The sequence below is a fragment of the Orcinus orca genome, chromosome 3 (assembly GCF_937001465.1).
Source record: "Orcinus orca chromosome 3, mOrcOrc1.1, whole genome shotgun sequence".
In the NCBI taxonomy this organism is placed as follows: Eukaryota; Metazoa; Chordata; class Mammalia; order Artiodactyla; family Delphinidae; genus Orcinus; species Orcinus orca.
Genome location: NC_064561.1, coordinates 127,131,501 through 127,151,029, shown reverse-complemented (window position 1 = coordinate 127,151,029; position 19,529 = coordinate 127,131,501). Strand labels below are relative to the sequence as shown.

Sequence of the window (19,529 nt, the reverse complement as noted above, 5' to 3'; positions counted from 1 at the left end):
AGAAAGGAGAGGAATTCTCACTGGGGAGGCTGGGGTCTGCTGTGCCTAAGGGGAACAAAGAGCAGGGTTAGGAGAATCTATACTACTCTCCTCAACACTAGGCTCTGTAGGGTTGGGCTCTTGGTTTGGTGACATATAAAGTCAATATTTCTGGAAGAACAGGGCTGTTGAATCTGCTCATGAATGGCCTTCCTGCCTAGAGCAGAACTGGCTTTTCAGGTCAGGCTATGAATCTGGGCCGAAATCTGTTGCCACCAGCCGGCTTCATGCTACAGAGCTGAACTGCGAGGCCCCTGGCACTGCTGCGAGCTAACTCCTTCAGACTCTAAGGAATGAAGCCAGCCTCACCTCGAACCTTCTCCACTCCCTGCTCCCTAACAGAAGCTGACTGAGAATTTGCCCTTTTCTGAGGGTTTATTTGAGACTTTAAAAGCATAATTTCAAAGTTTCAGCCAGGTCTTCTGTATAAAACTGTACATGGTCAGCAACAGGTCAATTTCTAATTTCCTGGAGGCTTGGAGAACACAACTTGGAAAGGAGAGTGAGGAAACGATAGGAAATGAAATCTAATCCCTATACTCAGAGAGGTCATGCAAATTCTGGGACAATTAGGGCAATATTTCCTCTTCTTAGGCTTTTAACCTCAAATGCCTTTAAGAATAAATATTTATTCTTGAAAGACCTATGTGTGTGTTCAAACAATTACCAGCAAGACAATAAGAAAAATACGAGATGGATCTCTAACTCACATTGATGGGGATGCCTCCATGTAGACTGGATGAATCACTCCCGAATGTGTCTCTGAGCCTCAGAACACCAATGGAAGGAATCTGGAGAGCCCAAGCCCACTCTGGTGATAGTGGTGGACTAGCCCTCTGGAGTTCCCTGGGGTATCACTATGGACTGAATAACTCCAACTTAAGGAAAGATACTATTAGAGAAAGAGAACTCAATCTCTTCAGTTCGAGTTCAAACTCAAAACAACTTCATGGGTAGAGTTGGAATTTCTCAAAAAGCGAATGAAGATTATAACGCAGATTTTATAAAGGAGGTTCTCAGAGAGATGAGGGAAGACATGAGGGCAGACACATGTGGTCTACTCCCTGTTATCCCTTTGGAGACTTTTCCTTTGTAATCTGGGCTGAGTCAGGCCCATAATGTAGTTTTAAATGACTTTCTTCATGTATTGTCGTTCCTTTTGGTTCTCTCAGTGTTTCACAAAATATGATGAATCCACACAGATGTGGATCATGCTTTTGCCAAGGGATGTAAGAGACAGGGCCTACCTTATGTTGCCTTCCCTCTCCACGTAGGCCGTTGTGGAGGTAGCGGAATTACAACATTGAAACCTCAATCCATTATTGGACACCAAGATCCTCAGCAAGGGGAGCAGTGACCTTCAGGGGAGCTGGAAAAGACACACTTTATGGAGGAGCAGCTGGTTGTTTTGTGGACGATTTGGGACCTGAATTGAGAGAACTTCCCTTTCTCAAGAATACCAGAGGGAGGCAATCCTTAAGGGAAAGAGAAAATCGATCCTTGGTGTGGCCTTCTTAAGACAAGGCCACCAATTTCTTGACATTCCTCCCATTGAGAAGTGGGGTTTATGTCCCCTCCCCATGAATCTGAGTGGGCTTGTGCTGCTCTGACCAATGGAGTATGGTGGAAGGGATGTTACATGACTTCCAAGGTTAGGTCATGCAATGTCATGGGATTCTGCCTTGCTTGCTGGCTTACTCTTGGAATCCTGAGCCTTGCAGAGAGGCAAGCCTTGCGTAAGTGCTCTGGTTGACAGTCCCAGCTGAACCCATCCTTCCAGTCATCCCAGCCCAGGCACCAGTCATTTACATGAAATCTCCAGGTGATTCCTATCCCCAGCGGTGCTAATCATCTCCGATGAGGCCCCAGATATTATAGAGCAGATACAAGCCATGCCCCACTGTCTCCTATCCAAATTCCTGCCCCACAGAATCTGTGAGTATCATAAAATGGGGGTTGCTGGATGCCACTGACTTTGGGGATGATTTGTGTGGTAGCAATATATAACCAGAACAGTTGGGTTACACACATGATTTAGCTACCTGCCTTCCTCTAGTTTCCCAAGTTTTGCATTCTCTGCCCTATTAATTTTTTCGGGTCCTAGTCAACTATGCCTGTCCTGGCCATTGTCTCATGTGACAATCCTCTCAAAGGGCAATTTGATTGCATCAGTTTCCAGTGAAGTGTGTACTGTGCTAAAAGCAGGTTAATAAGGCTTTGAGTCAGCCTGTTGAAAGGAGGAATTAGTGTATTGGTCACACCAAACCTCAGAGGCCTGACATACCCACAGTATCCTTCTAATGGGTTACTTCAGCCAAAATCACCCCAAATGAGTTCCACTGTTTTAACCAATAGTAATAAATCAGGAACCTGACCTAAGAATAGCTAACAGCAAACTTTAAATTGGCTGACAGTCTCTAAACTAGACATGTCAAGAAGAAAGATGATGGCTAACTGGTCCAAGGAGATTCTCTGGGAACATCTAGACTCAAGAGAGAGAGAAAGAGAGAGAAGACTTGGGAGTTGACAGTAGTTGGTAAATATGTAAAGACACACAGAGAAAACAATACATAGAAGTCCTGAGATAGTAAGAACCATCTGAGATGGACACAAGAGTAAATGAAAGTCATGAGTAAGCAGAATCTGTAGGATAAAGAAAAGGGGAGTCAGGCCAGGTGCTGGTGTAAGGAACAACAGAGCAAAGTAGGACGATGGCACTAGGAACAAGTGAGTGCTGATTTCAAAGGGTGTTGCAAGACACACAGGTCACTAGAGCTGCACTTTATCCAAGTCTTTATTCAGGGATATACCTCTCAAAAATAACGCTGTTCTCGTGGGAAGCGAATTTCCATTCCATCAGTTGGTGCCAGGATGTCTTAGGATGCCATTTCTAGGAGTCAGTTTAGGTGTAAAGCACACACTGTATATATTTCCCACCCATTTTCCCATCTCATAAAGGGACCCTATAGAATCTAGCATGGGTTTGATAAGATGCTGTAGGGGTCCCTCAGCACCCGCTCTTGCAGACACCATTGCCAGAGCTGCAAGTTCCCAGGAAGCAGCAGTAGCCACAAAGGCCTGGCCTGGGAGATGCTCGCACAGCAGATTCCTTCATCTTTCCCCGTCTGGTTTCTGTAAACCCAGCATAGGACTATCACAAAGTGGCCAAGGAAGGGCCATGGAGGTCCCTGGACAACTCCCCGTCCTCAACTCCTCCTTTGTTTGGACAACAAACCCCGTCCTCAAAGATGGCCAGCAGCCCCAGCAGAACAGAGTTGGGAAAAGGCCACAGTCAGCCAATCCAACACAGCAACACCGGGAGAGTCCACGATGGAGAGACTTTAAAAGGGACGCCAAGTCATTTTGAGACTGTCTTTGCCCTGAACTGAGCTCATGCTGACACCTCAGAATACAGACCAGCTCATCCCCGAAGATTTTCCCTGAACAGCATCCCACGGAACCCATCCCATCGCCTTGGCCTCCACCAGCAGCTGTAGGACGAGTGCTCATGGAGTGGACGCTGGAGCAGGGCTGTCCACTTCCTGCCCTGAGGGCCACATCCCAGCAAATGTCGGAGAGAGCCCAGGCCTTCTCCAGAGGATGCCGAAGGAAAGAACTCTGCCCAGTAGCAGCCTCTGCCCCAGGGTAACTAACGGAGACACTGATTTCGCAGCACCGTACTGTGCCAGCTTTCTGCTCACTGTGGACCTGGGCATAAAATAAACAATGGGGCCTCTTTGTAGAGACCCTGTTGTTCGGCAGCTGTACCTCCCTCCTAAAGGTAACCAGTCCCTCAGTCTGAGGACAACAAGGGTGCGTCTGAAAACGCTCAGCTAATGGATAAGAATGATTTGCCCAGACATGCTGTTAACCAATCTGGTGGCTTCATGTGAGTGAGAAGAAGGGGGCTCAGAGCAGAACCAGCACTGCCAGGTGGATGCATGGAAGTTTGGGAAACAGGAAGTAATCCGTGCCTGCCCATGTTTCCATGAAAAACACGATTTAGTAACAACAAACACGTGCCCCTGGAGATAAAGCAGGGCAGGGCCTGACTGTACATGTGCAATGCACAGGATTAGGCATGAGGAAGAGGAACCAAGGAAGGGCCAGTTAGTGTTTTGGGCAAACAGGGTGACTGGACAGGTGTGGTGCGTGTCGTGTGGACGGGGCTGTGATGGCCTCCATCCGCTTCAGGCTTAGTAACCTGAGATGTGCTTCCAGGACTGATTGGCGTTCGTTATTATATCCTTTGACAACAGCGCTCCCTTTATTAATGTCCCTGGAGGAAATAGGAGTCCTCTCCTGGTTTTGACTGCTTTCATTGACCCTTTGCCCCAAGTCAATCATGGCAAGGTGGTGCGTATCTCGGGTGCACTTTCGCAGTTATGACCTGAAACTGAATGCTTCATCTTCGCGGAGCGCAGGAAGGAGACGCACGCCGCGGGTTGTAACCTGTCTCGGGAGGCGGAGCCTCAGATGTCGAGGGCTGGGGGATGGGGGCACGTCCTCGCTGCTCTAAACAAATGGCTCCCGGTGCGTTGGTCCTCGGCATGCTCTGCCTAGACTTGTGAATGAAGCTCTATCCCTACACTCCTCTGCAGGTTCCCTTTGCCACAGCGCATCATCCGGCATACCCCTCCTTGGAGGACAAACCTACCTTACTAGGGTGAGGGGAATTTGGGGGGCTCACAATATAGTCATTACAACTTCTCACAGAGCACTTCCTAAAAGGAGAATTCTAGGTGGGAGGAGTTCGCTGTACCATCCCCCCCAACTCCTGTTTACCTAGAGACTTCCTCCCAGGAGACTTCTAAAACATGGAACTTTGTTCCCAAGAGGAAGCTGTGCTGGCAGAGGACCCCTTGTTCACGGTGACAGTCTTGGAGTCAGACCCCACTTCCCACTACTGCTGCTTCTCACTGCTCACTCGCAGGCCAGCAAGGGCCATCTCCCCTAAGCTTTGCGTGCAAGGCCACAAAGTGTGCGTGTGCTCTCCAGGCTCTGCCCCCAGAATCCAGCCAGGACTGTCGCTGAGACAACTCTCTACGCTCAGGCACACCGCCCTGCCGTCCTCACCTCTCACGCCCAGGGAACCCTCCCCACCCCAGCCAGCCTCCTTCTGAGCACCATCTCCTCGGGCCAGTGCATATGATTTTATCAGGCCATCTCTGACTCATTTCATTTTATTTTATTTTTTGGCCATGCCACGCGGCATACAGGGTCTTAGTTCCCCTACTAGGGATTGAACCCACGCCCTTTGCCGTGGAAACGCGGAGTCTTAACCGCTAGACTGCCCGGGAAGTCCCAATCTCTGATCATTTTAAATTGTTGTTTATGTCATGTGTGTTTACAGTTAACAGCAAAGGGGACTTCTTTGGGAGTTGGGGCAGCCACCCAAAGCAGATGTGTAAGACCTCAGGGAATAGACGCTTCCGGGCAGTTAATCTGTGAGAATTATAGTCTATGTTTAGGAAGAACGAGGTGAGAGAAATGAAGTAGAGAAAACGAAACAGCAGGGGACAGGAGCATGAGAGTGGATGTCATAATATTAGGTCCCTACAACTCTCTGGCTTGACAAAGGAAATGACTTACTCGGATTTGCCTACCTGATAGTGCACATAACATGGAAGTGCTGATAACTTCCTGTATATGGGATCATTTGATTCTCATTCTGGCCTAGCCTCCCCGGAGGGAACCCTGACCAGACAGCCTGGCACCAACGCCCAGCTCCAAACGGGCTCCAAAACACAGCAGTAGACCTAAATGAGGCAGGGTCTCTCTCATCAGAGTAAACCTTGTATCAAAACCCCTCAAGATTTCCATGGTCAGGATACAACCCTGAGAGGGATTAAGATCAAATCCTGAATCCTCTCCCAGCATCCACACTCCACATCATGTTCTTTTGTGCTGAGGGTTTTAAAAGCATACAGCTGAATTGCTCAGACCCATTTAAGCTGATGGGGGACGTGGGCTCAGTCCTAGGACAATAATTAACTGGACTCACTTCTTATAGTCCCAGCTTGCTCCAACCATAGAGAATATTGTCAATGTCCGGGGGAACGAGCCTAATGGCCTTGAGAAAATAGGCCATGATAGTGCTGGCATCTACTGGAACTGCCTCTGTGCCGGATACTTTATATACATGGTCTCTAATGCTTCCAATGGCACTACAAGGTTGGTGTGTCTATCTCAATTTTGCAGATAAAGAAACAGATTCATATGGGACGAGTAACTTGTCCAAAGTCACACAGTCATTTATGAGGTTAAGTTCCTGTCATAGATTGAGATCTCCAGAAGCAGTGAGAAGATGCAGGTGAAAGTACTTTATTAGGAGAGATTCTTAGGCAAAGTGGTAATAGAGTAGAGAAGTGGGACCAGGAAGGAAAGTAGGCCAAGTAAAGGTGCGATGTCAAGGAAAGTAAGCCCTGAAGACAATATTAGTCTCAGAGTTGATCCAATCAGGGGCAAGAGAGCTGGGGTATTTATACCTCTGAACCAGTCAGTTCACTGGCCCCCCAGGGATTGCCCCCCCCCCCGGGGAGATGTAAATTCCCAGCTATTCCCCCCCCCACCCCCAGCCCTGGCTCTGCTGGCAAATTGTTCCATTAGTCTGAGGGAAAGCAAAGAGAAACAGGGATTGGCTGCTGGGAAGAAAGCAGACTGAGAGCCACGTGCCTGCAAATGGTGGGGACCCAGAGACGATGTGGTGCCCAGGCTTCTCCACTGGGACATACCCCTGCCACAGACACAGTCATAAAGCTATAGGCCTTCTGCATCCAGGGACTGCCCAACTGGGCCTCGGCTGCAGCACTGTAGGGGACCAGGCGGGGTGCTGGCAGAGGAGGAGAGGGGAGTCGGGGAGTGCATTTATCTTATGTCACACAGTCATAAACAGCCTCAATTTTAAACTTTTGCTTCTCGCAAAGATAAAGTGAGAGAGCGGAAAGATATCATCATTTAATTTTAATTTCCCAGACCCAGGCTGTCTCTAAGGCACTATAAATTAATATTTTCTATATTTCCTATAATTATCTTGTAATTAGCAACTTCATATTATGTGACACTTCCTTCTGTGATGGGACATTTTTGTCTCTTTTTAGAATGTAATCAATAGATTATGAATAGAATGTAGTAATGATTTAAATCATGACAGTCATGACATTCTCATAAGTCACGACATCCTTCTAATAGTCATGATTATCAATGTTTAAAGTTACATTGTTTTGCTATAAAACTTTTGATATTTCACATCAGTCAGATATTTTTGTATCTTTTTTTTTTTTCCGGATGTGCAGGCCCAGCTGCCATGGCCCACGGGCCCAGCCGCTCCGCGGCATGTGGGATCCTCACGGACTGGGGCACGAACCCGTGTCCCCTGCATCGGCAGGCGGACTCTCAACCACTGCGCCATCAGGGAAGCCCCAGTCAGATATTTTTAAACTATACTTTTGTCATGTATAAAAATGAACAAAATGTGACATTTCATATTAAAAGCATCATTTTCTTGAACATAACTATAAAAAGAAAGTCACAATTCTTGTTAGCCTGTTTCGGCATTTTTATTTAATATATTGGAAACCTTGATATAAGAGGGAGGCTGAGCCTCTCAGACCCTGAATGAGCTGCCAGAGAAGCAGTGGTGACACACAGCAGTGGGGCAGCCACCTTCCTGGACAGAGAAAAAAAGCCACCAAGATGTCAGGCTCAGAAGAAGGATGTCCCCCGTGTATGCAAATGACCACCAACCATACACTCCTCAGGAGGCAGACTGGAAGTGCAGGAAGGTACCACTCGCTCAGGAAATGAAATGATAAAGCATCCTAAAGACCCATGGGCCATAGGGGACAGTTCCAGATGAGGCCAAAGGCCTTTGAATCTGGAGGGGTTGAGCCGGCAACCTGAGCTGCTGGAGGTTGGAAGCCAGCACGGAGCCCATCCTGCAGCAGCCTGGGAACCTCCAGCTTGGGACGCCCCAGCAGCATGGCCAGGGCTGTGGGCCTCACTCTTCACGCCCACCTCATGGGGAGCTGCCTCAGTCCTCAGAGGCTGAGGGGGCCGGGCATTTTGAGGGGAATGCAAGCGTGCATTTGACATTGTTTATGGCAATGATCTGCAGACTTTTGCTGAATATCTGAACTGTCCAAAAAAGAATTTTTTAACACATCCCTAATATCGGCAGAACAAGATCTTTTGACCTAGATCTTTCTGACACGGGCTGGCAAGGTGGTGTATGTGTTACGGGACACATAACACATTATCAGATTAACTTAACTTCAATTTTATCCAGCATGAGCCACTAGCCCCTGAGTGCCGAGCCGCATGCTAGGTGCTGGGATCCGAAGATGAACGATCCCTATTCCCTGCCCTCCGGAAGGTTATGGTCCAGTGGGGTAAACAGTCCATACATGTGAGGTAGAGGTGGGGGGCAGAGGGGTAGACCTAGAGGTTAACAATAGGTCACAGAGGACCCTCAGGCTAGAGGGAAGCCCAATTCGGCCAGCTTTATAAAGAGATCACATAGAATTATCATCTCAACCACCTAAGGTACTAAGGGAAGTGGAAATTCCTAACTCTAAAGGAGAGACCTTCTTCTAAGGTACAGTAGAAACATACATTTAGACAAGAGGCAAAGGAGCTCTGGGTGGGAGCTCAAGGGTGAGAGACCTTGTTGAAGGAAGCAGAACTGTGTACCAGTCTCCATACAGACCCAGTGGAGGCAAACTCTGAGCCCTAGCCTCCGGTGGCTGAAAGCTGCTGTAAAGCTCGAGGGGCTGGGAGGCCGACACGGGGGCCAGCGTGCATCCTTGTCCCTTGTATGTGAGCTCTGCCCTCGGATCTCAGAAGAGAACCTTCAGAACAGAGTAAATCACCAACTCTTTTCCCTTCTTGGTGAACTGATCTTCTATAAGGCTTCTTCATCCTTCCACCCCACCCCACAACTCCTGCCCTCTCCATTCCCCTCACCCAAAGCTTGGAGTCCCCTGCCTGTACCCATCTCAGCCTCCTCCCCAATCCCCGCCTGACACGGAAACATTAGAAAAGCAGCAGAAGCAGCAGCGGCAAAGATGGCAGAAGCCCCACCAGGAGAGGGGAGGGTGCTTCCAGTTTACTCTGGTGGTCCACTTTATTGGTCCCATCGCTTCTCCTCTGGGAATGCAGGACCTCAAATGTTAGTGACTCACCCAGCAGGCTTGGTATTGCTCAGCTGCGAAGAGCTGGCAAGCAGTTCCAGTTCATTGCAGCTCTATTTACAGTAGCCAGGACGTGGAGGCAACTTCAGTGTCCACCGACAGATGAACGGATAAAGGAGATGTGGCACATATACATATAATGAGACATACCACAGTGTTCATTGCAGCTCTATTTACAATAGCCAGGACATGGAGGCAACCTCAGTGTCCACCGACAGATAAACGGATAAAGGAGATGTGGCACATATATACGATGGAATATTACTCAGCCATAAAAAGGAACAAAATTGAGTTATTTGTAGTGAGGTGGATGGACCTAGAGACTGTTCTACAGAGTGAAGTAAGTCAGAAAGAGAAAAATAAATACCGTATGCTAACATATATATGGAACCTAAAAAAAAAAAAAAGGGTTCTGAAGAACCTAGGGGCAGGACAGGAATAAAGACACAGACCTACTAGAGAATGGACTTGAGGACATGGGAAGGGGGAAGGGTAAGCTGGGACGAAGTGAGAGAGTGGCATGGACATATATACACTACCAAATGTAAAATCGATAGCTAGTGGGAAGCAGCCGCATGGCACAGGGAGGTCAGCTCGGTGCTTTGTGACCACCTAGAGGGGTGGGATAGGGAAGGTGGGAGGGAGACGCAAGAGGGAGGAGATATGGGGATATATGTATATGTACAGCTGATTCACTTTGTTATAAAGCAGAAACTAACACACCGTTGTAAAGCAATTATACTCCAATAAAGACGTTAAATAATTTTAAAAAAACAGGAAGCTGTACTTCTACTCATTTTATTTTTCAAAATCCTCTCTCATTCAGATTGTCCTCTCAATTCCTCTGAAATTGTGACCTTTATTGTCCTGTTAACATATTCGCCTCACAGACAGCAAAGTGCTGGCTATGGCCCTCCTCTGACTGTGGCGAGAGCAGTGATTCAAGGTTGCCCTGTGGATGAATGCTCTCAGAGTGGAGTTTCGTCAGTCATCTCGTCCAAATGGTTTGGGGTGTGAACGTATTCAGATTCCTGCTCCCCCATTCCCTCATGGGGGAGTAGGGGAAGGAGGGTGACTCTGATTCAATAAGTCCAGGCAGGTGCTTAGGAATTTATCTTTCTCCAAGTGTTCCTGGCAATTCTGCTATGTAGTCACATTGGGGACTCATCGCTCCAGAGCATATAATTAGCTTTTCTTCCCATTTCAGACATGAGCTGGTTTTCTTAAAACTTGTGGACTCTCAGACTCTCTGGAAGCCTTGTTTTCCCTCCGAAGGGAAGTGACACGTTGAGATGTCTCCCCCGCTCGGCTGCACACGTTCCACCTCGGCGTCCCTGTTCACAGCCAAGGACGGGGCTCATCGCCCAGCTGGTGGGCAAGTTCTGTCAGCCCGACAGCTCTGCAGTCAACTCTGTAAAAGTCGTCATCAAAATGTGCAGAAATGACCGTTTGGAGTCGCTCTCCTGTTTCTCTGCGACGTGACACTCGTCCAAAGGGATCATGTGTGGAGGAAACGTGCCCCTTTGACAGAGGTGTTATTTCAGTGGGTATCCTCTTTCAAAGCGTTCCCCCTTTATCTGCACTATCAAATTGTTCCTGGTTCCATAAAAGCAGGGCAGCTATTGTGATGGAAATGTATATACACAATGCTGAGCTTGTTTGTTGTTTGAAAGAAGCTGCTGGAAACTGACTAGATCAGGTGTGTCCTGGGCCTTCATCCAGGCGGCCAATTCAAAGGCTGGTCCTGAAGAGAATCCCTCCTCCCTCTTCCTTATTCAGGTTACAAAGGCCACCGAGGAGGAAGCCTGAGCCTAGAACCAGCTGAGCACAGAGCGAGTCTTCTCCTCACCCTCTCAGAGTCCTGAGCGGGTGGTGCTTGGTGGTGAGGGCCTGGGTTTGGGGGCAATAATCTCCCTCTTCATCGCCTGGGAAAACTCACGGATCCTTTTTCAAGTACAGCAACACTTTTTTGGTATTTACTTTTCCCACCCCATAGGTGGACTTCTGCTACCGTGTACCAGATTTCATAAGAGATTAAGAACTACTCCTGACACACTCCAGAGTGAATACCTAAGGTCTGGTCTGTGGGCAGCAACCCATGAGTCATTCTTGATTGAGAAAGTTTCTGAGTGGGCACCACAGGAGGAAAGAAAAGAGAGTACTTCTAAATTTGGCAAGGGCTTAAAGTCACAGTGGGAATAGAAGTGTAAATGCCTGAAGCACAAGTCTTACAAACATATTAAAGACAATCATAAACACAATCACAGCTTCAAGGGATTTTTAACTAATGTGTCCCTGTTGCCAAAGCTTAAAATTAGATGTATTGACCCAAGTATAAACCACACTGCCCAGTATCTTGCCCAGAGCAAGGTGGAGACATCCATTTGTCTCATAAAATATGAGTGGGGAAAAAAATAAATGAGAGGACTAGAAATTGGGAGATGAGTTCACATCCCAATTCCATCATCAGATGTGTTTCTGCCCATGTACCTCAACCCCACATGTATTTCTGAATGAATGGTAACAGTGAACGAAGGCAGATCAGAAGGGAGTTTAGGGATAACTTCACCAAGTCCCACATTTGATAGATAAAGAAGCCAACCACTCCAGAAGTTAACTGTTATGACCAAGGGAACCCAGCAATATTGAACATAGCCTGGGCCAAATCCCATGCTTTCTGACTTCTAATCAGTGCTCTTTCCCATGGTGGCCTCAGTTTTATCACTCAGCACTTGAGGACATTAATGCTTATCCTACCTACCTCATAAAAGTCTTAGAAAAATCAACTGAGATAATATGTGGGTTGGATTGAATTATCTCTAAGGTAAAGTGGTATTTAAAGACCATATATTGGTTCTTTTCCTGTTTTCCTTATCATAATGAATGGCCCCACCACCCATTCTGTTACACAAGATAAAAGCCTTGATACTTCCCTTTCTCATGCCCTCAGATCCAATCCATCACTATATTCTATTGAATTTCCTTTAAAGGCATCTTGAGTCTGTCTACATTTTACCGTGTCTGATTCACCATCCTTGTCTAGCTACCACCATCTCTCACTTGGACCACTGCAGCAGCCTCTTAATTGGTCTTCCTTCATCTACTCTTACCCCCTTAAATGAATTTTCAACACAGAGGCCAGAGGGATCTTTAAAAATTCAATCATGGTCATGCCCATTCCTGCTTAAAACCCTTCAATGACTTCCATTGCTTTTTAAAGAAAATCCTTGACCCAGTTATATAGCTTCGTAAAATAAAATAAAATAATAATAAATTTAACAAAAGTACAAAACTTATACTCTGAAAACTACACATTATTGAAAGAAATTAAAGAACTAAATAAATGGAAAGACATCACACGTTGAAGGACCTGAAAACTTAATATCATTAAAATGGCAATACTCCCCAAATCAATCTACAAATTCAAGGCAGCCTCTATCAAAATCCCAGCTGGCTTCTGTGCAGAAATTGACAAGCCAGTCTTAAAATTCACATGGAAATTCAAGGGACTCAGAATAGCCAAAACAATCTTGAAAAAGAAGAACAAAGTGGAAAGACTCATACTTTCTGATTTTGAAACTCACTACAAAGCTACAAAACAGTGTGGTTATGGCATAAAGATAGACATACTCATCAGTGGGACAGAATTGAGAGTCAAGAAATAACACCTTCACATTTACAGTCAATTATCTTTTGACAAGAGTGCCAAGATGATTCACTGGGAAAAGAATAGTCTTTTCAACAAATATTGCTGAGAAAACTGGATATTCGTATGCAAAAGAAAGATGTTAAATCCCCTTCCTCATACCATACACAAAAAATTAACTCAAAATGGATCACAGACCTAAATTTAAAAGCTAAAACTATAAAACTCTTAGAAGGAAATATTGGAGAAGATCTCTGTGACCTTGGGTTAGGCAAAGCCTTCTTAGATATGATATCAAAAGCACCAGTGGCAAAAAGAAAAATTAGATAAATTGTACTACATCGAAATTTAAGACTTTTGTGCTTCAAGAGATACCATCATGAAAATTAAGAGAACTCCACTGAATGGGAGAAAATATTTGCAAATCATATATTTAATAATGGGCTTGTGTCTAGAATATATTAAAACCTCTTATAATTCACTAATAAAAATACAAATAACCCAATTTTAAAATGGGTTATGAGTAAGGATCAGTCCAGGCAAAGTATAAATAAGTCATCAAACTATGAGATTCCTGGAATAAAAATGCTCTAGGAATTCAGAGAAAGGAACAACCCATGCAGGCTGGAGGAACAGAGTTTGAGCTCTGTCCTTTGGGGGATTATTAAAAACATGATCTCCAAGTTTTAGGACCTGTGTGTCCAGTAAAAATAACAACCAGTGAGTAAGGTTTGAAGAGAGAATGATCTGGAATTCTGGACACAGGCATCTGTTGGAGGAATAGTTCCTACGGAGGCCTTAGGGGCAGCACAGAGCAAGGAACACAGGGAGACTAGGAGACAGAGAGAGAAGGTTGCAGAAGCCAGATGGATTAGGGCGTTTAGGTCAATATACTGGCTTTTTTTTTTTTTTCACTCTAAGTGAGATGGGGAGTCAGTAGATGATTCCAGAGTGCAGTGCTCTGGCTTCAGTCGACGTCAAGGGCAGAAGCAAGGGTATCACTTAGGAGATTATATACAATAACTCAGCTGAGAGATAATGATGACTTGGATCAGAGAATAATAGTGGAAGTGGTGAGAAGTGGTCAGATTTCAGAACAGTTTGGAGGTACAGCCCAATGTATCAATAGATACCCCAGAGGAGATGGCCAAAGTAGGCCGATTTTCAAGGATTGTGACCAGCATTTGAAAATGCCTCCAGGGCAGGATTCTTCAGAGCTTGGGCAGTGGGAGTTTGGGAAGGATTACCTCCTGTGACTCCAGCCATAACGCCACAGCAATTCCCAGAAGACACCAGGAGAGGCCATGTCAGACCATCTTCATTTCATCCCCAGGCTGTTCATTATGGTCCTTTTGGCTTTCTCTTTATCTGATCTGTCCAAGCTATGCACAGACAAGCATCCTAAGGCTATTCCTTACCCTTTACATGGTCATCCTATCTAACATGGTAAAGAGGTTAGTATACACAGTAATTTGCTTCATGATTTAAGATGCTGAACTACTCTTAGATTGAAGAGCAAACTGTTTAACTGTGGGAGAGTTATCAAGGGCCAGATCCAGAAAGCCCACTACCAACTCAGCTGGGTTTTAAAAAACACCTACTGGGGCTTCCTTGGTGGTGCAGTTGTTGAGAGTCCACCTGCCGATGCAGGGGACACGGGTTCATGCCCTGGTCCGGGAAGATCCCACATGCCGCGGAGCGGCTGGGCCCGTGAGCCATGGCCGCTGAGCCTGCGCGTCCGGAGCCTGTGCTCCGCAATGGGAGAGGCCACAACAGTGAGAGGCCCACGTACTGCAAAAAAACAAAACAAAACAAAAAAAACACCTATTGTTTTATAATAAGTACCTTCGGAACTTTAAAATCACACTGCATTTTCACTTCTTATAGCTCATAAACCATGTTCCATGCATCAACCCAGATCCAAAGGTTGGCCTGATAAACCCAGATGCTAAGTTTTTTCCAAGAGAAAGGAACAAACATTTGCAGATTCTTTTATGATACCTTATTAATCTTCCTTTTGAGAAGAAAGCTCAGATTCAGAGAGGTTAACTAACATGCCAAAGGTTACACAGCAAAGAAGTGGCAGAATCGGGAATAATAGAATCAGTAGCTCTGCTCCATCACACATCCCAGATCTGTACAGCATTCCTCCGCTCTTCAGAACCCATCAGCCCTTTAGCTCTCCTGGTGTAGTCAAAGGAGGTCCCTCTGGAGCAATCACATGTGGATTCAGGAAAAGCAAGTTCCTCCTAAACCCTTTGGGATATGAGACATGTGACCCCAAAGAATGAGTCATGACTTGCCTTTATTTTTTTGGTCCTTCTTGGATTTTAAATATTTGAGATGTTTTGGTCCACAACTTCAAACTTCCTAGAGCAGGGCATGTGGAGCCTGGCACAATCTTCAGCAGCAAAGACATGATCGACTACAGATTTCCATTTCCAACAAACAAACTTGTGCTTAACAATAAGGCACAGTCTTGTTGGGGCAGGGTGGGGGGGAGGGGGTTCTGATTTCATCCCCATTTTACAGATGGGGAAAATGAGATTCAGAGAGGTTAATTCACCCCAAACTCACACAACTAGTAATAACAGCAGGGCCTTTGCTTTGTGCAACAGCACAGGATTATTCCCATTGCTTCTATGAATAACAAATAGTGTGCTTATCTAGAGCTTACTGTGAAGGAGACTTATGTTGAGTTAACTCAGCCCTCACAAAAACCCCATGAGCGGGGTGCTAGTCTTATCATCCCCATTTTACACAAGAGGAGACTGAGGCATAGTGGTATTAAGTAGCTTGTTCAAGGTCACAGACCTGGTAGGAGGCAGCTTCAGGATTCACATCCAGACAGCCTGGGTCCACCGACCATATGCCATTAACCGCTCCGTCATGATCCTCTCTCTGCCTCTCCTGGCAGTGCCAGATTCGGACAAGATCATCTGAGTCTAAGTCCTGGGCTCCCTCATGTCTCTTTGGGCCAGTGCAAAGGCCGGGCTCCAGCCCAAGGGGATGAGCACACAAAGGGAGGAGAAAGTATGTGGGGTGAATGCAATCTGCAACAGGTGCACAGCTCTACAATGAGGCAGAACTGGTTCCCCAGCCCGATGACTCTGCAGGAAACTAATGTTATAGCAGGAAACTAATGTTATACAAATACAGACCCAGCTGAGTGATGCCTGGGAGACTCCTGCTCTCTGTCTCTTTGTCTCTCCTTCTCTCTCACACACTCACACACACTCACACTCACCTGCTGTGTATTAAAATTTCCTCCATCACCTACCTCTACAAGTGGCCCTGCCAGTGGAGGAAGAAAAAAGCAAAGATCTGTAGATGTGGCTGGTTTGCAGCTGCCAAAGGGACAGGTTGGTTGGCAAGCACTGAATAGAGTGCACACTCTGTGGGGTCCTGGCATTGTCCAAAGCCGGGCAACAGGGAGTTTTCTGCAGAGGGGTGTGAGGGTGAATGTGCGTGTGCGTGTGCGTGCGGGGGTCACAGCAGGGACTATGGCACCAGAGTAGTGAGTAACACATAAGGAAATGGATCCACACATATCAAAGGCAGGAAATATGTGCACAGTGATTAGGAAAACACAGTCATTCTGACGTGGGGACGGCGATTGCGGTTCTCTTTCATGTGGAGCAAAAAAACCCTTAAACTTATATTGACTGTGTCTGAGAAAGCCCCAGCCACAGGGACACAGGTGAGTGTCACCAAAGCAGGAAGTGCTGTACTTCTAGCTGCAGAGCTGCATCTACACCCTGATGATAATTGAAGGACCTCAGTTATTAGCTGGCACCCGCCCCCTCGGACTGCTGCCCCCTCGGGTGCCCCTGTGTCCACACAAAGCCTGATGAATCCTATGGGGCAACTCACTTGGAAAGATCCCAAGGCTTCCTTAAAGAGCCAGGGAGACCTTCCATTCTGGACCATCTGTCCCGGCACAGAAATGCTGGGGCAGTGGGAAGTGGTCCTAGGAATGGCTACTGGTTAGGAAAAAAGAACAAAAGAAACACAGAAGGAAGAGGAAACGAGCATTAAAAAACACCTCCCAAAATGCAAACCTCGCACAGTGCTTCTGACCCAGGTGTCCCAGTCACACACTGTTTTTAGTGATTTGCGTTACAGCAGGAGGCAGGGTGGGAGTTCTAAGAATGGGACATTAGTATCCCCCGTGAGGAGAGAACTGGTAAAGAATATACTTAGCTATAAGCATTTTTGATCTCCTCCCAACCCCTCCCCACTCCCCACTCTAAACAGAAGAAATTCATGAATCTCACACTGGGCTGCTGTTACCTGCCTGGGACTGTTCACAGAGTTAATGGAGTTTTAAGGGGGCAGAATGAGATAAAACTGGAGTATAATGAGAAGCTGAGATTCCCATTGGACAGGACAGAAAGGGACTGAAGGAGAAATGGACAGGTCTGCTAAGGAGCTAAGGAGCGGGGAGGGGGAGGAAGGAGGCTGGGAATCACACTCCAGAAGCTGAGTTCAGGAGTCTGCATGTAGTGAGTGGAAGGGAGGAAGGGCAGGACTTTGGAAGCAGGAAGGGGAGGTGGGACTTGAGAGTGGAGTGGGGAGGGAGATCCAGAGAGAAATTATGCTCTGGTGATGAATTGAATATCCTTCTCATAGTTTTTTGTTTGTTTGATTTGTTTCATTGTTTAAAACCTCAGTAAACAGTTAAATCCTTTTTCTTTTTTAAAAAATTTATTTCATTTATCTTTGGCTGCATTGGGTCTTCATTACTGCGAGCAGGCTTTCTCTAGTTGCGGTGAGCGGGGGCTACTCTTCCTTGCGGTGCGTGGGCTTCTCATTGCGGTGGCTTCTCTTGTTGTGGAGCATGGCCTCTAGGCGCACGGGCTTCAGTAGTTGTGGCACACGGGCTCAGTAGTTGTGTCTCGCGGGCTTAGTTGCTCCGCGGCATGTGGGGTCTTCCTGGACCAGGGCTCGAACCCGTGTCCCCTGCATTGGCAGGAGATTCTTACCACTGTGCCACCAGGGAAGTACTTAAATCATGTTTCAATTAATTTGCAGATTGGGTGGATGTCTTCAAATGAGGGAGTGAGTTCAGATGAGTGACAAGGTAATTTTATTAAGGTTTCATTCCGTTTCAAACTCCATGGGCTTCCTTGGGGTGTCCGGATAGAGAGGGAGCAGGGTAAGGCTAGCAGACAGAGTCTGGGTCCTCCTCTATCTCAGCCAGAATCACTACACTCCATTTTTTAAAAATCAATTTCATCAATAACAATGATTTAGTCTGTGTCCCTCACCCTATCGAGAGATAAACTGAGCCCTGGAGGTTGTGATTCACCCAAGCTCGAGCTGCTTAGTTCTCGAGCCAGCACCAGCCCTAGGTACACGTTTCTGCCTCTGGACACACAAATATTTCCGATCCATCCTGTGCTCTGCTCCCTATCTGGGAGTGGGCAGTTTAGGCTTTCACTGGGAATGTGAGGAAAAAAAATTAAAACCTAGAGTAAAACTATTCCACAACTACTACATCTAATATATACAAATGCCACCATACAAAATGGAACACCCGCTACTAGAAAGAAAAAGTGCACCAAAATCCAGCACATTTAATTTTACTCCCAGAGCAATAAAATTTGAGTCTATATATTTGTTTACTTAATTCTAAACTCAACCGTGATCTTCTTCAGACAATTCCCTACTTAGTCCAGTGACAACCTGGAAGTAAATGGCATCTTTCCTTGACTCCCTGGCTGAGAGCTCAGCTTTACAACCCGCCCCAGCCGCTCCTTAAAGACACCTGCTCTTTCCTTCCTAACGTCTCAGATCCAGCAGCTGCTATCAACCAAATGCCATGGAAGCTCCTTTCCTTATTTAATAAAAACAAGAGTTATGACTCTGAGAGGTGACCTGACCAGCCCCAGGCTTATTAATCTCTGACTCCTTTTTCTCACCTGTTCTCTTCTTTTTATGGAAAGGTATGTGCTGAGGCGTCTCTGCTCCCCAGCTGTTTCTAATTATCTTCAAAGACTCACTCAGAGTCAATGATTCAGCACGGCTCAGGAATCTGATTTTGTAAAAAGGTGAGCCTGTTTGGAAACACCACCAGCCTATGCTAAACAAAACTGCAGCATTTAACGTTAATTAAAAGTTAAGGAGAAGCAACAACGAGACAGCTTTCTTCACACTAAAAAAATCCAAAATACGCAGGCCACTCAAACCAAATCTGAAATGTATTAATTTAATTTCAACCAACATCAATCAGTAGGTTGAAAGAATTATGTCCAATTTAAAAATGCCCATTTGACCAATCCAAAAAGATCAGGTTTGACTCTCATCTTTGGGCACCTTGTACCTTACTTTCCCTCCTAGCACCATGGCTGGGGGTAGCCTTTTTCTCTTTACATTCTTCGTGGGCCAATCTAACCCCCTACCCCACGTCCTGTGCCGGGGACTGGAGGTTCCCATGTGATTCTGACTCACCTGCATGAAGGTCGCAATCCAGGAGGGAAATAGAGCCATGGCACCTAAACAGAAGAGAAATACAATCACGGCATATTGAAGTGTGCTGAACTGTGACAGCAAAGATGAGGAAGTAATTTATTCTCCTTAGAGGCATTGTGAAGATTCTCTGCCCTCCTTAGAGGACTGGGTTTTCTATGAGTGGGAGGATTCTCTGGGGA

The 19,529-nt window shown here is 46.3% G+C and overlaps 1 long non-coding RNA gene across 1 annotated transcript; it reads right to left on the bottom strand.

Moving 5' to 3' along the window:
- Nucleotides 1-10,012: 10,012 nt before the first annotated feature.
- LOC125963921 (uncharacterized) lies at nt 10,013-15,870 on the bottom strand. The gene is made up of 2 exons (XR_007476368.1): nt 14,478-15,870; nt 10,013-10,641 (listed from the first exon to the last, which is right to left on the bottom strand). It is a non-coding gene; the product is annotated as an uncharacterized LOC125963921 (long non-coding RNA).
- Between the last annotated feature and the right edge of the window lie 3,659 nt (nt 15,871-19,529).